The sequence below is a fragment of the Macrotis lagotis genome, chromosome 1 (assembly GCF_037893015.1).
Source record: "Macrotis lagotis isolate mMagLag1 chromosome 1, bilby.v1.9.chrom.fasta, whole genome shotgun sequence".
NCBI classification, from domain to species: Eukaryota; Metazoa; Chordata; class Mammalia; order Peramelemorphia; family Peramelidae; genus Macrotis; species Macrotis lagotis.
Window position 1 is genome coordinate 600,744,508 of NC_133658.1, and position 12,048 is coordinate 600,756,555.

At 36.6% G+C, this 12,048-nt stretch overlaps 1 long non-coding RNA gene across 1 annotated transcript in view; it reads left to right on the forward strand.

The window, feature by feature from the left end:
- The window catches only part of LOC141507366 (uncharacterized), a 479,100-nt gene that overhangs the window by 38,994 nt on the left and 428,058 nt on the right, over window positions 1-12,048 (forward strand). The window lies entirely within an intron of this gene.

Sequence of the window (12,048 nt, forward strand, 5' to 3'; positions counted from 1 at the left end):
TCCAAGGTTTACAGAATAATATCTAAGTTAGATTACCATAAGAAGACCTGATGCTGTCTTTACTCTTGGTCTCAGGATCATGGTACTCTCATACTAGAGCAAACTAGTTCAGGATTTGGGTTAGCATGTAAATAGATCTATTCCATATGCCATAATGGGGAGAACATTAACTCTGGAGTCAGGAACTAGGTTAAAATCATATCTCTTACACTTTGTGTGATCTTGGGGAAGTCATTCAGCCTTTCTTGATTTCATTTAATTCATCTGCAAATTGAGGGGTTGGATTAGATGATTACCAAGTTTGGTTCTAACTCTATGATTCTATAAAGAGAACTTGTTGAGGAATGGTCTATTTTTTCTTAATTTTAGTGCATATAGTATCTACCACATCATTATCATTTTTCTCCCTCATTAAAACCTAAACTCCTTGAGAGCAGGGACTTGTCTTTTGCTCTTTTTTTTTTTTTGTAAGGCAAATGGGGTTAAGTGGCTTGCCCAAGGCCACACAGCTAGGCAATTATTAAGTGTCTGAGATCGGATTTGAACCCAGGTACTCCTGACTCCAGGGCTGGTGCTTTATCCACTGAGCCACTTAGCTTCCCCCAGTAGTAAACTCTTAATAAATTCTCATTTGTTCATTCATTCATTCATTCATACATACTTCATTTCATGATAAAGGCATCCCCTTCTTAAAAGCAGATTGGGACCAATTCTTTTACAACATAGTTTTCCTATAGTCACAGAATTCATTACATTGTGTCTTGCCTTGGGAAAGGAAACAAATTAAGGTAATACAGGAAACATTTTGGTGCCAATAATCTAGCATTATAACATACTTAAGTATGAGAGAATTGGTTCTTAATTGTCAGAGCCCATGGCTATCTAAAGTTAAGCAAATGGAGTGGGTAGGGGATGATTAGTTTACTATTGGTCATTACAGACCTCAGGCTGATTCTTATTTCAAGTCCCCATTTTTTCTCCTTATCCTGATTTGTATCTAAGTAACTTGACTTTGGATCTATTGTTCTTTGATTTCAGACCATGATGGAATCTTTTTTTTAATTTTTAAATTTTTATTTAAGGCATTGGGGTTAAGTGACTTGCCCAAGGTCACAGAGCTAAGCAAATATTGTGTCTGAGTTCAGATTTGAACTCAGAGCTTCCTGACTCTAGGGCTGGTGCTCTAGTCACTGCACCACCTAGTTGCCCACCCCCCCCCCACCCCCATGATGGAATCTAGTAGATTTCTGACTCTGGTGAGATTGCTGGTTGCTGTTTTCATGCCTATATCAGGGAATATGTACAGGTAGAATCTCTGTGAAATTCTTTTTATTCTGTTACAATCCCCTAAATAAAAACTCAATATAAAAAGCCTACATATCAGCCTGATTTATTTTTTTATAGCTTTAGAATCCAAATCCAAATTAAAAATTTTTAATGACTGCTATGGTTAGGGGAAAAAATAGTTTTTGACAGATGTTAATTGTGTCACTGTTAGTGCTAAATGAATCAAAGAAGTTCTCCTAGCTTACCTGCTTCATTTTCTTATGCCTACTTGAACCTCTTAATCATCTAATGATTTCTAGTATGTGCCAGTTGACCTCCTATCCTGTAGAACAGTGATGTCAAACTCAAATAGAAATGAATCCCTTCTAGTGGCATATTGACTTAGAAAATATGCAAAATGACATCATCTATGCAACTATATTTATTTTGTTAAACATTTTCCAATGATATTTTAATGTGATTTTGACCTCATATTTTTCTAAGAAGTAGCTTTGCTGAAGGAGAATTGAATGGGAGAAATGTCTCTTTTGAGAAGTACATGGTAGAAGCTCTGGACTTAATATCAGAAGACCTGAATTCATGTTTTAGTTTTGGAATTATGTGAGAAAAATTCTATGACTTTTCTGAGCCTCAGTTTCCTCCTCTGTAATATGGGGATAATAATACTATTTCTTGTTGAACTGAAAGTACTTTGAAAATGATAAAATTATATTAAAAAGATGAATTATTATTCTTTTGATGGGTCCCATTAATCGCTCAGGCTGATAAAGAGAAGGCAAGAAATAAAACAATTATAGATGGAATTTATTAGAGTGTGCAAAACTTTCATTTGGGCTAAGCTCAGGGTTTTTTTTTTTTTTTTTTTTTTTTTTTTTTTTTAGTTTTTGCAAGGCAATGGGGTTAAGTGGCTTGCCCACAGCTAGGTAATTATTAAGTATCTGAGGCTGGATTTGAACTCAGGTACTCCTGACTCCAAGGCCAGTGCTCTATCCACTGCATCACCTAGCTGCCCCGTAAGCTTAGGTTTTTAGAGGGTGCAAACAAAACAAAAAAACCCAAGATATTTGTGAAGCTAATGCTGAAAATCTGTGATGATTCAGCATTGCCTTGTGGTAGAATAAAATGAATATATTGGCTTCCTTTATGAGAAGCTAGAATCACAAATATGCATAGATGATTTTACTCTGGACTTTACTCTCACTTTGAATGTGAGTCTAGAGCTAAGCTCTTCCTTCTCCCTCTTTCCCTCCTTCCCTCCCTCCCTCCCTCCCTTCCCCCTCCCTCCTTCCCTCCCTCTCTCCTTCCCTTCCTTCCTTCCTCCCTTCCTCCCTTCCTCCCTTCCTTCCTTCCTTCCTTCCTTCCTTCCTTCCTTCCTTCCTTCCTTCCTTCCTTCCTTCCTTCCTCTAGAGAGGTATATTCCAAAGTGGTAAATGAAGACTGAGGGGAGAAGTTCTTAGTAAATGAAGATGGTGCAGCAGGCTTCCTGAAAGAGATGACAACTGAGTCAAATTTTACATAGGTGATAATCCAGCAGTTGAAGAGGGAAAAGAGAGGTCTAAGTACTTGGTTATCTGGTGGGAGGAAACAGAGATTAGATCAATTGGACTGCTATATAAGAATATGCATGGATATAGGCATAAGAAATTTAGATCCAAATAGAATATAATCCTTTAGCTTTTTTTTTTAGGTTTTTGCAAAGCAAATGGGGTTAAGTGGCTTGCCCAAGGCCACACAGCTAGGTAATTATTAAGTGTCTGAGATCGGATTTGAACCCAGGCACTCCTAACTCCAGGGCTAGTGCTTTATCCACTACGCCACGCCCCCTAGCCACCCCTTGGATTTTCTGAATTAATGTCAGCTTCCAAAACACCCAGAGTTTCCTTCAAGAGGAATAGCTAAATTTTCATAAAAACTGAAAGGTTAATAGAACACAGACCCAGGGAGTCAATGGATATCCCATGAAGCTTCGCTGTCTACTTGGGACACTTTTGGTCACATAATAAGCCAGCCAAGTGAGTTTCCCAGGTTAGGTCAGTTGGAAGAGCTAATTGCAAAGGCTAACTTCCCAAATTATTCCTGGTGTTGATCCATTTTAAAAATCAGGTTCAAATTTTGAGCAGCCTCTTAGATGGTAGTTAGAAAAAGTTATAAAAGAGGATAGAATGGAGGATTGGAATAGGTAATCTCTAAAGTTTCTTCCATCTCTATATCCCATGACTGGGCTCTGGAATAGTAAAAACTGAATTCAAATCTCAGCTCTGCCAGGTATTATGTTACTTGACCTTAGTCAAGTATATTTTTTCAGGTGTGAAATGAAGGTTCCTGAGCTGTGGTTATTATAAGTCAGGACAAGGCCTCTCCAACTATTCTGTAAGAAGACATTTTTCAGTAGATGATCAAGGAGCTGGAAGAGTAAGAAACTGTTTACCTTAGGGTCAATTGATGCTTCTGTCTTTACAATGAGCTATGGAAATCCAAGTGAGAATATTCCAAACTTAAGTTTGTACATCTGCTGAATTGCTATTGAGTAGGTGGGTCTTAGTATCTTTGTGAAGAAAACCCCAAATGGGGTCAAGAAAAGTCAGTTTTGACTGAAAACTAAGAATAACAAATAAAAGGTCTTAGCAGTTTTGTTCTTACCTTCCTTAAACATAGGGTGGAGATATGTCAGAGAAGGACACTGGACACAAAGCCAAAAGATCTCTGTTTGAGACTCAGACCTACAATTTTACTGGCCATATAATCTTGGATAAGTTACCTTCTTTAAGGCTCTGCTTCTTTGTTCATGAGAGGAGCATTGCACTAACTGTTCTCTAAGGTTTCTTACAGCTCTAATAAGCATGTGATTTTTTTTTCTTTCTTGAGAATTGCCAGTCCACTTTGCCAGTGGGTAGTGTTGTATTAAGGTTGAAAATAGTAGAAATTGCATGAATTGTTACCAAGTACTTTTAATAGCAGCAGCAGTCTTCAATTTATGTTTTTTGGGTCCAATCTAACCACAAAAGAAGATGAATGAATGAACCTTGTTCATAGGAAGAGTAAAGGGTTAACACATGAAACTGTGAACTCTAAGCCTTGTAGTTCTTGCCAGAGTATATCTCAAAGATAATCACTCTACTCTCTTTCTTTCTTAGACTAGACTTCTAATGACCTTCTAGATTTTCAATGGAGAATTATTGTTCCATAGACAGGACCAGAGAAAGGCTATGTGAAAGAAAAACCCTAAGAAATATGGTTTAAATTGTTTTAACTTATAACTTATACTTTTAAAAAGTTATAAAAAAAATTTTCAATTTGTTCAAATTGATTTGGCTCCTGAAAAATCTAATTAGAATTATAGACTTCTTCAACTTTTAAACATTTAAACAAGCGAATCACCATGCCTGAAAGTTGCTCTTATAAGAGCAAACATGAAAAGTGTTGATATGAGAACCAGACAGCATTGTGCAATGGAAATTTGAATACTATAATAGGTATTAGAGAATCTGGATTTCAATGACCAGTCTCCACTCCATACCTATATGGACAAATCACTTATCCTCTCTTAGACTCCGTTTTCTCATCTATTACATGAGAGGACTGGACTGGATAATATTTAAGGTCCTATTTAGCCCTAAATTGATAATCCTAGAGCTATAAAAACAAATGCTAGAGGGACAGCTAGGTGGTGCAGTGTATAGAGCACCAACCCTAGAGTCAGGAGGATCTGAATTCAAAACTGGCCTCAGACACTAGACACTTATTAGCTGTGTGACCTGGGCAAGTACCTTAATGCTGATTGCCTTATTAAATAAAAAGCAAATGCAAGAATAATGAATACATTATAGTTTACATATAAACCTAAATCACTCTTCCATTATTTGAGTGCATACTCAGAATCTGTGGGGAAGAATGAATTCACATAGAAATCTGGAAGGGAAACACATGAGTAAGGGAAATCTAGGTGCTCAGCATAAATCACAACTTATTAGCTAGAACTAGACTCAATATGTACTACTGAGATTCAGATGTTCATTTGCTGAGCTGAACTTAGATACTGTAGAAGCTATTTGGGAGTTTTCTTTGTTCTTCTTAAGTTTGCATAATGAGGTTCCCTTTAAAACCTTGCAGTTAGATACTCAGAAGGTTAAAATTGGGCTATTTGGTAGATATTTATATTGGGTGAAAATTCCTAGCTAAAGATATATTTCAGTGCATTTGAACAAAGATTTATTAAATGACCACTCCATGCAAAACACTGTGTTAGGTAGGTGATAAAAAAGAAAAAATAAGCCATCTCTCTAGCTTACATCCTATTGGGGAAATGTAGCACACTGAACAAATTAGTTTAGTGTAAAGAAAATTTGAAAGAGAGAACATTAGCAGTTAGGGGGATCTGAAAATAAGTATACTGGATTTTTGGGTGACCACCCACTCTGTATGTTTGGTCATATATCTTGTACCTTTCACATAAAGAGGGTGGATAGTTCTCTCTGGTCTGTCTCCATATTTCAGGTGGAGCCAAGAAGGTGGAGCAAAGAGAGCAATCTACACGAACTTCCCAACATTCCCCCTCTGAACAACTTTAAAATAATGCAACAGAAGGGATTCTGGATCAGGATAAGGTGAGACATTTTTCCAGCCCAAGGTAGCTTAAGAGGTCAGAGAAGAGGTTAGTGACCCTGCATTGGGGACTGCCTGGGAGTACAGAGTGGTGGCAACAATAGGTGTGGGCTTTGAAGGCAACTGCTGCAATAATAGCAACAGGACCAGCAGGAACAGCAGCAGCAGCAGCAGCGCCAGTAGCTTTCACTGCCCCCAAACCAAAGTGGAGTAGTTGGAGAATACAGGGGATTCTTCTACCAGCACTGGGCACTATTTAACAATTCCACTGCCCATTATTTGGTTCTGGGCTGCAGTTCCAGGGTGAAGAAGAGTGTTTGTGGTTTCAAGGAAGAGGGGCCCTAGTCCTGGGTTACAGTTCCATGGCAGAGAGGAGGTCTAGAACTTGTGGTTCCAAAGAAGCCAGTCTGACCCTTACCAAACAAAGGTTAGAATGAAGAACAAGAGAGCAGTGGTTGTTGCATCTCCTTTTTGACCATAGCAACTTGAAAGCACTGAAGACCTACAGACTCCCAATAAATAACCCTGAAAATAGCATATAAAAAAGCCTGAAGCTCGGGAAAAATTAGAAGTGATAAAGTGGAAGCTATTTTACTCCATGAAACATTAAGAAAAAATAAAACAAAGGAAAAAGAATGGAAAAAATAATGTGAAATAACACATCAGAAAAAGAAAAATCTTGAAAAGTGATCAAGGAGAAATAATTTAAGCTTCATAGGACTATCTGAAAGATTTAATCAAAAAGGGGCCAAGGCATCATATTTCAAGAATTTAATAAAGGAAAATTGCCCAAACATCTTGGAACTAGAGGGCAAAACAGAAATGAAAAGAATCCACTAATCACCTTCTAGAAAGAGATTCCCAGATGAAAACATCAGGAATACAGCCAAATTTTAGAGCTCTTAGTTCCAGAGAAACTAATAAGGGCAACCAGAAACAATAGATTGCAACCAATAATAAACTACTCAGTAAAACTGAGTATTATCCTACAGGGAGCAAATGGGCATTTAGTGAAACAGAGGGCTTCCAGAAATTTCCGATGAAACACAAGATTCTAAAGAGGCATAAGATAAACATGGGCAACAAATCATGAGGAATTTAAGATGAGAATCTTTATATTTCCAAATGGGAAGATGCTAATAACTCCCAAGAACTTTATCATCACTAGGACACTTAGGAGTTTACTTAGACAGAGGACTTGGATATGATCCAAGTTGTGATGTTGTGATCATCTCAAAGGAAAAATGGAAGACTGACAAAGAGAGAAGCCCTGAGAAAAAGGAGGGGAGGGAGAATATGGAAAATTATTTCACATAAAAGAGGTACATAAAGAAGAGATTTTATAATAGAGGGAAAAATGAGGGGGGGGAAATGCTTGAATTCCACCCCACTTTTATCTGACCTGGTTAAAAGAGGGAAAAATGTACACACACACACACACACACACACACACACACAGAGTTGGGCATAGAAATCCATAGTAACCTGTAGAAAAGTAAGAGGGGAAAAAGTCTAAAAGAAAGGATGGAGGGGTGGGTGATAAGATAAAAGGCAGATTAAGGGAGGAAATGATTAGAAGCAAAACAGACTTTTGAGGAGTGACAAGATTAAAAAAGAGAAATAGAAGAAAATAGGATGGAGTGAAATACACAGCAAAAATAGCTGTGAATGTGAATTGGATGAACTTACCTATGAAATGAAAGTAGATAGCAGAATCTATTAGAAACCAGATCTAACTATGTTGTTTACCAAAAACCACATTTGAAACAGAGACACACAGAGTTAAAAGTAGGATTGCAATAAAATCAATTATACTTCATCGTACATTTAAAAAAGTGTAAAATAGTAATCATGATTTAAAACAAAGCAAAAGCAAAAAGAGAAAAGAGAAAAAGTAAAGAAATGATTTGGGGAAACCTTTTTGCTAAAAGATATAACAGACTGTAAAGTAATAGAAATATTAAACATATGTACCAAATGGCATAGTATTTAAATTCTTAAAAAAATTTTTTTATTTATTTAAGGCAATGGGATTAAGTGACTTGTCCAAGGTCACATAGTTAGGCAATTATTAAGTGTCTGAGGTCACATTTGAATTCAGGTCCTCCTGACTCTGGGGCTGGTGCTCTATCCACTTCGACACCTAGCTGCCCCAGTATTTAAATTCTTAAAGGAAACGTTCAATGAATTACAAGAGGAAATAGACAATAAAACCATACTAATGGGGAGTCTCAATTTATTCTACTCTGAACTAGATAAATCTTCACTACAAATAAATGAGAAAGAAGGAGAGAAATGGAGTTTTACAGAGTTTTGATAGAACTATGGAAGAAGTGGAATGAGAATAGAAAAAAGTATACCTTTGTCACAGTTCTACATAGCAGTTATTCAAAAATTGACCATTTATCAGGGCATACAAGCCTCACAAACAAATGTAGAATAGCAGAAATTTCAAATGTAACCTTTTGTTATCAAAGATAACAAAGATAACCTTTTATTATCAAAGATAACAAAGATAATAAAAAGATAAAGACTTCCACCATATATTTCTCATATTCATGACTATAGGTCTTCCCCACAGGCATGTTTCCATTTATACAAACTGGCAGGGAGGAATATGAGTTAGAAAAATCTAGGTGTTCAGGGTAACAATAATATATTTGGTTGTCTTCTTTCCTTTTAGAAACTGAAAACCAATGGAGCTGTTCTTTTTTCAGGAAAAATTCTTTGATGAACATAGCTTCCATTTTGAATGGATGCTTTTCCTACTAACCTAAGTTGATCCATTCTGTGTTTGATTAATAATTTACTGAGTATGTTGTCTCAACCAAACTAGCCAGTCTGAAGGGAGATTTCTCTGATTTTTTTTGCTTTCAATCTATTCTTTGCTCAGTTGAACTTTATTCTTTACAGCAAGCTTGTATATCCATCATGTCCAGAGATGGGCTGATAATGGAATTTGGAATTCTGTTCTTTCACCTGTTTTATCTTTCTGAATTCAGATTCTGGGTTCCCTCTAGGAATAAAACCACCTTAATTTGTAGTTAATAATTTAGTTTTCATCTTCAATCTCTAATCATGTAAATTATATTTATCTTATAATCCCTGAACTATTTTGCATCCACATTTTCCAAGTTATTAACCTAAAAGTTATTAAATTGTTCATATTCCACTCACTGGAGAATACTTTATATTCCATATATTTCAGTTACCAAAGCTTGTCACATGTCAACTTTAATTTTACTACCTAAAATTATAAGAATTCTGAGCAGACCTATACCATATACAAATGAACCATCAAGGTAGACATAAGTAAGCAACTACATTTCTTCTAAGACATTCTCTAAATAAGCCAATTGTCAAAAGTCATTCTTTTTTCAAAAAAGTAACTCTTTTACATGAGCATTCTAAGAGATTTGGATGAAGAGTCACATTGCTTGTAATTATTAGGTAGAAGTTAGGAGATAGTGTCAAATTGGAGGAATATTTACTTTTATATAGTGAAAATGGAGCTGGTGCATAGATTCACATCTCACACCCTATACCAAAATAAAGTCAAAATGGGTACAGGATTTAAACATAAAGGATGTTACTATAGACCAATTAACAAATCAAGAAATACTCTATCTTTCTGGTCTATGGAAAGTGGAGAAATTTATGCCCAAATAAGAAATAGAGTACATTATAAAATGAAAAATGAATGATTTTGACTATATTAAATTGAAAAGTTTTTGCACTAATAAAACTGAGATTAGAAGGAAAATTGAAAGTTGGGAAACAATGTTCATAGTTAGAAGTTCTGATAAAGGTCTCATTTCTAAAATATACAGAGAATTGAACCAAATTAATAAGGTTACAAGTCATTTCTCAATAGAAAAATGGTTAAAGAATATAACCAGGCAGTTTTCAAATAAAGAAATTAAAACAATATATAGTCATATGAAAAATGCTCCAAATCATTATTAATTATAGAAATGCAGTTAAAATAACTATGAGATACCACTTCATACCTATCAGATTGGCTAAGATGACTAAAAGGGAAAATGATCAGTGTTGGAGAGTTTGTGGGAAGATTGGGACATTAATGTACTATTGGAATTGTGAACTAATCCAATTTGGAACTATACCCAAAGAGCAATAAAACTAATCATACCCTTTGACCCAGCAATATGAATACTAGGCCTATATCCAAAAGAAAATATTAAAAAATGGGAAAAGTCCATTTTCAAAAATATTTATAGCAGCTCATCTTATAGTGGCAACTGGAAATTGAGGGATGTCCATCAATTGGGGAATGATTGAACAAGTTATGGTATATGAATGTTATGGAGTACTATTGTTGTATAAGAAACCATGAATGGTTGGACTCTAGAGAAGCATGGAAAGAATTACACAAACTGATACTGAGTGAAGTGATCAGAACCAAGAGAACATTGTACACATTAACAACATTGTGAGTTGACCAGATATTATAGATACAACTCCTCTCAGTAGTTCTGAGATCTAGGCCAACTCTGGGATTGGTTGCTTGGTTCTTGTCCTTTGTTATTGAAGAAGATCAAATTGACATCACTCACTAGGTTTGATACAAATTACAATGTGTTTGACTGTGGCTGATTAGACCAATATGAGCTTGGAGTGCTCTGCCACAGGTTGGGCACAAATAGTCCATGTGAACACCTGGGGTGGGTACTCTAAACTTATGGATGTCACATTTCCTTTGAGCTGCTTCAATTCTGACTTCCTCATAGAGTGCAGCACCCTTACAGATGAGAGCATGCCTGGAGGGGCAGTCCTGTGCCAGTGTCTCCCATGCTGTAAAATCAATTCTAAAGTTCTTCACTGAGACCTTCAGGGTGTCAATATCATTTCTTCTGATTCCCTTATGAACGCTTGCCCTGTGTGAGTTTTCCATAAAAATAGATTTTTTGACAAGCATACCTCTGGCATTCTAACAACATCCAGCTTGTCGTTGTGCTCTCTGTAGTAATGTTGGAATACTAAGCAGTTTAACTTGAGAATGGACCTCAGTTTCTGGTGTCTTCTGCCATGTTATCTTTAGAATCTTCCTAAGACAATTTAAGTGAAAGTGATTCAGTTTCCTGACTGGCCAGATTTCACAGTTTGGTAGTTAGTCTAATACCTCTTCTCTCCCACACTTTTGTTTTAGGTTTTTGCAAGGCAATGGGGTTAAGTAGCTTGCCAAAGGCCACACAGCTAGGCAATTATCAGGTGTCTGAGGTCAGATTTGAACTCAGGTACTCCTGACTTCAGGGCCATTGCTCTATCCACTGCACCACCTAGCTGCCCCTCTCCCACACTTTCTTTTGGAGCTATGCATGTGTCAACCTCTTTGTCAATGTGTACCTCCCTGGCTGCCAAAGTAAATGTCCACAGTACTCAAACTTCTCCATTTGCTGTACATATGAAAGGTGTGGTGCTGGCTGATGGAACATGTCTTTTCTTGGTATTGTTAGACCAAAATTAGCACAAGCAGGAGATAATTGATTCATACTTTGTTGCCTCTCAGCTTCAGAGGATGCATTGAATGTACAAATCATCTGCAAACAGAAGATCATGCACCAACACTTCCTCTACTTTGGTCTTGGCTTTTCAAGTTGAAGAATTTGCAATTCATCCATGTGGTAGCTGACCTTGAGGCCATGTTCATCCTCAGTGAAGGCATTTGATAACATGGCTGAAGACATCATGCTAAAAAGTATGGGAGCAAAGACACATCTTTGTTTCACTCCATTGGTGACTGGGAATGAGAGTGTCGTCCATGCATGTGGTCATGAAATTGATGTACAATACTGATGAATTTCTCTGGGGAACCAAATTTTGACATAAACCCTCTTGACTGATGGTATCAAAAGCCCTTGATCAGAACTATAAATGTATATAGACCTCTGTTCTGTTCCTGGCATTTTTCCTAAAGTTGTTGAGCAGCAAACACCATTATCAAGTGTTCCTCTACCCTTTCTGAAGCCATACTAACTCTCAGGGAGGTGAACATCTTTCAGTTAAAGGATCAGCCTATTAAAGACACTAGCAATACTATTACCAGCATTGACTTAGAGAAATACCTCTGTGATTGTCACAGGACAATCTATTCCCTATACCTTTATGTCAAGGAAGCGTCCTTGAATTCTTGGAGGG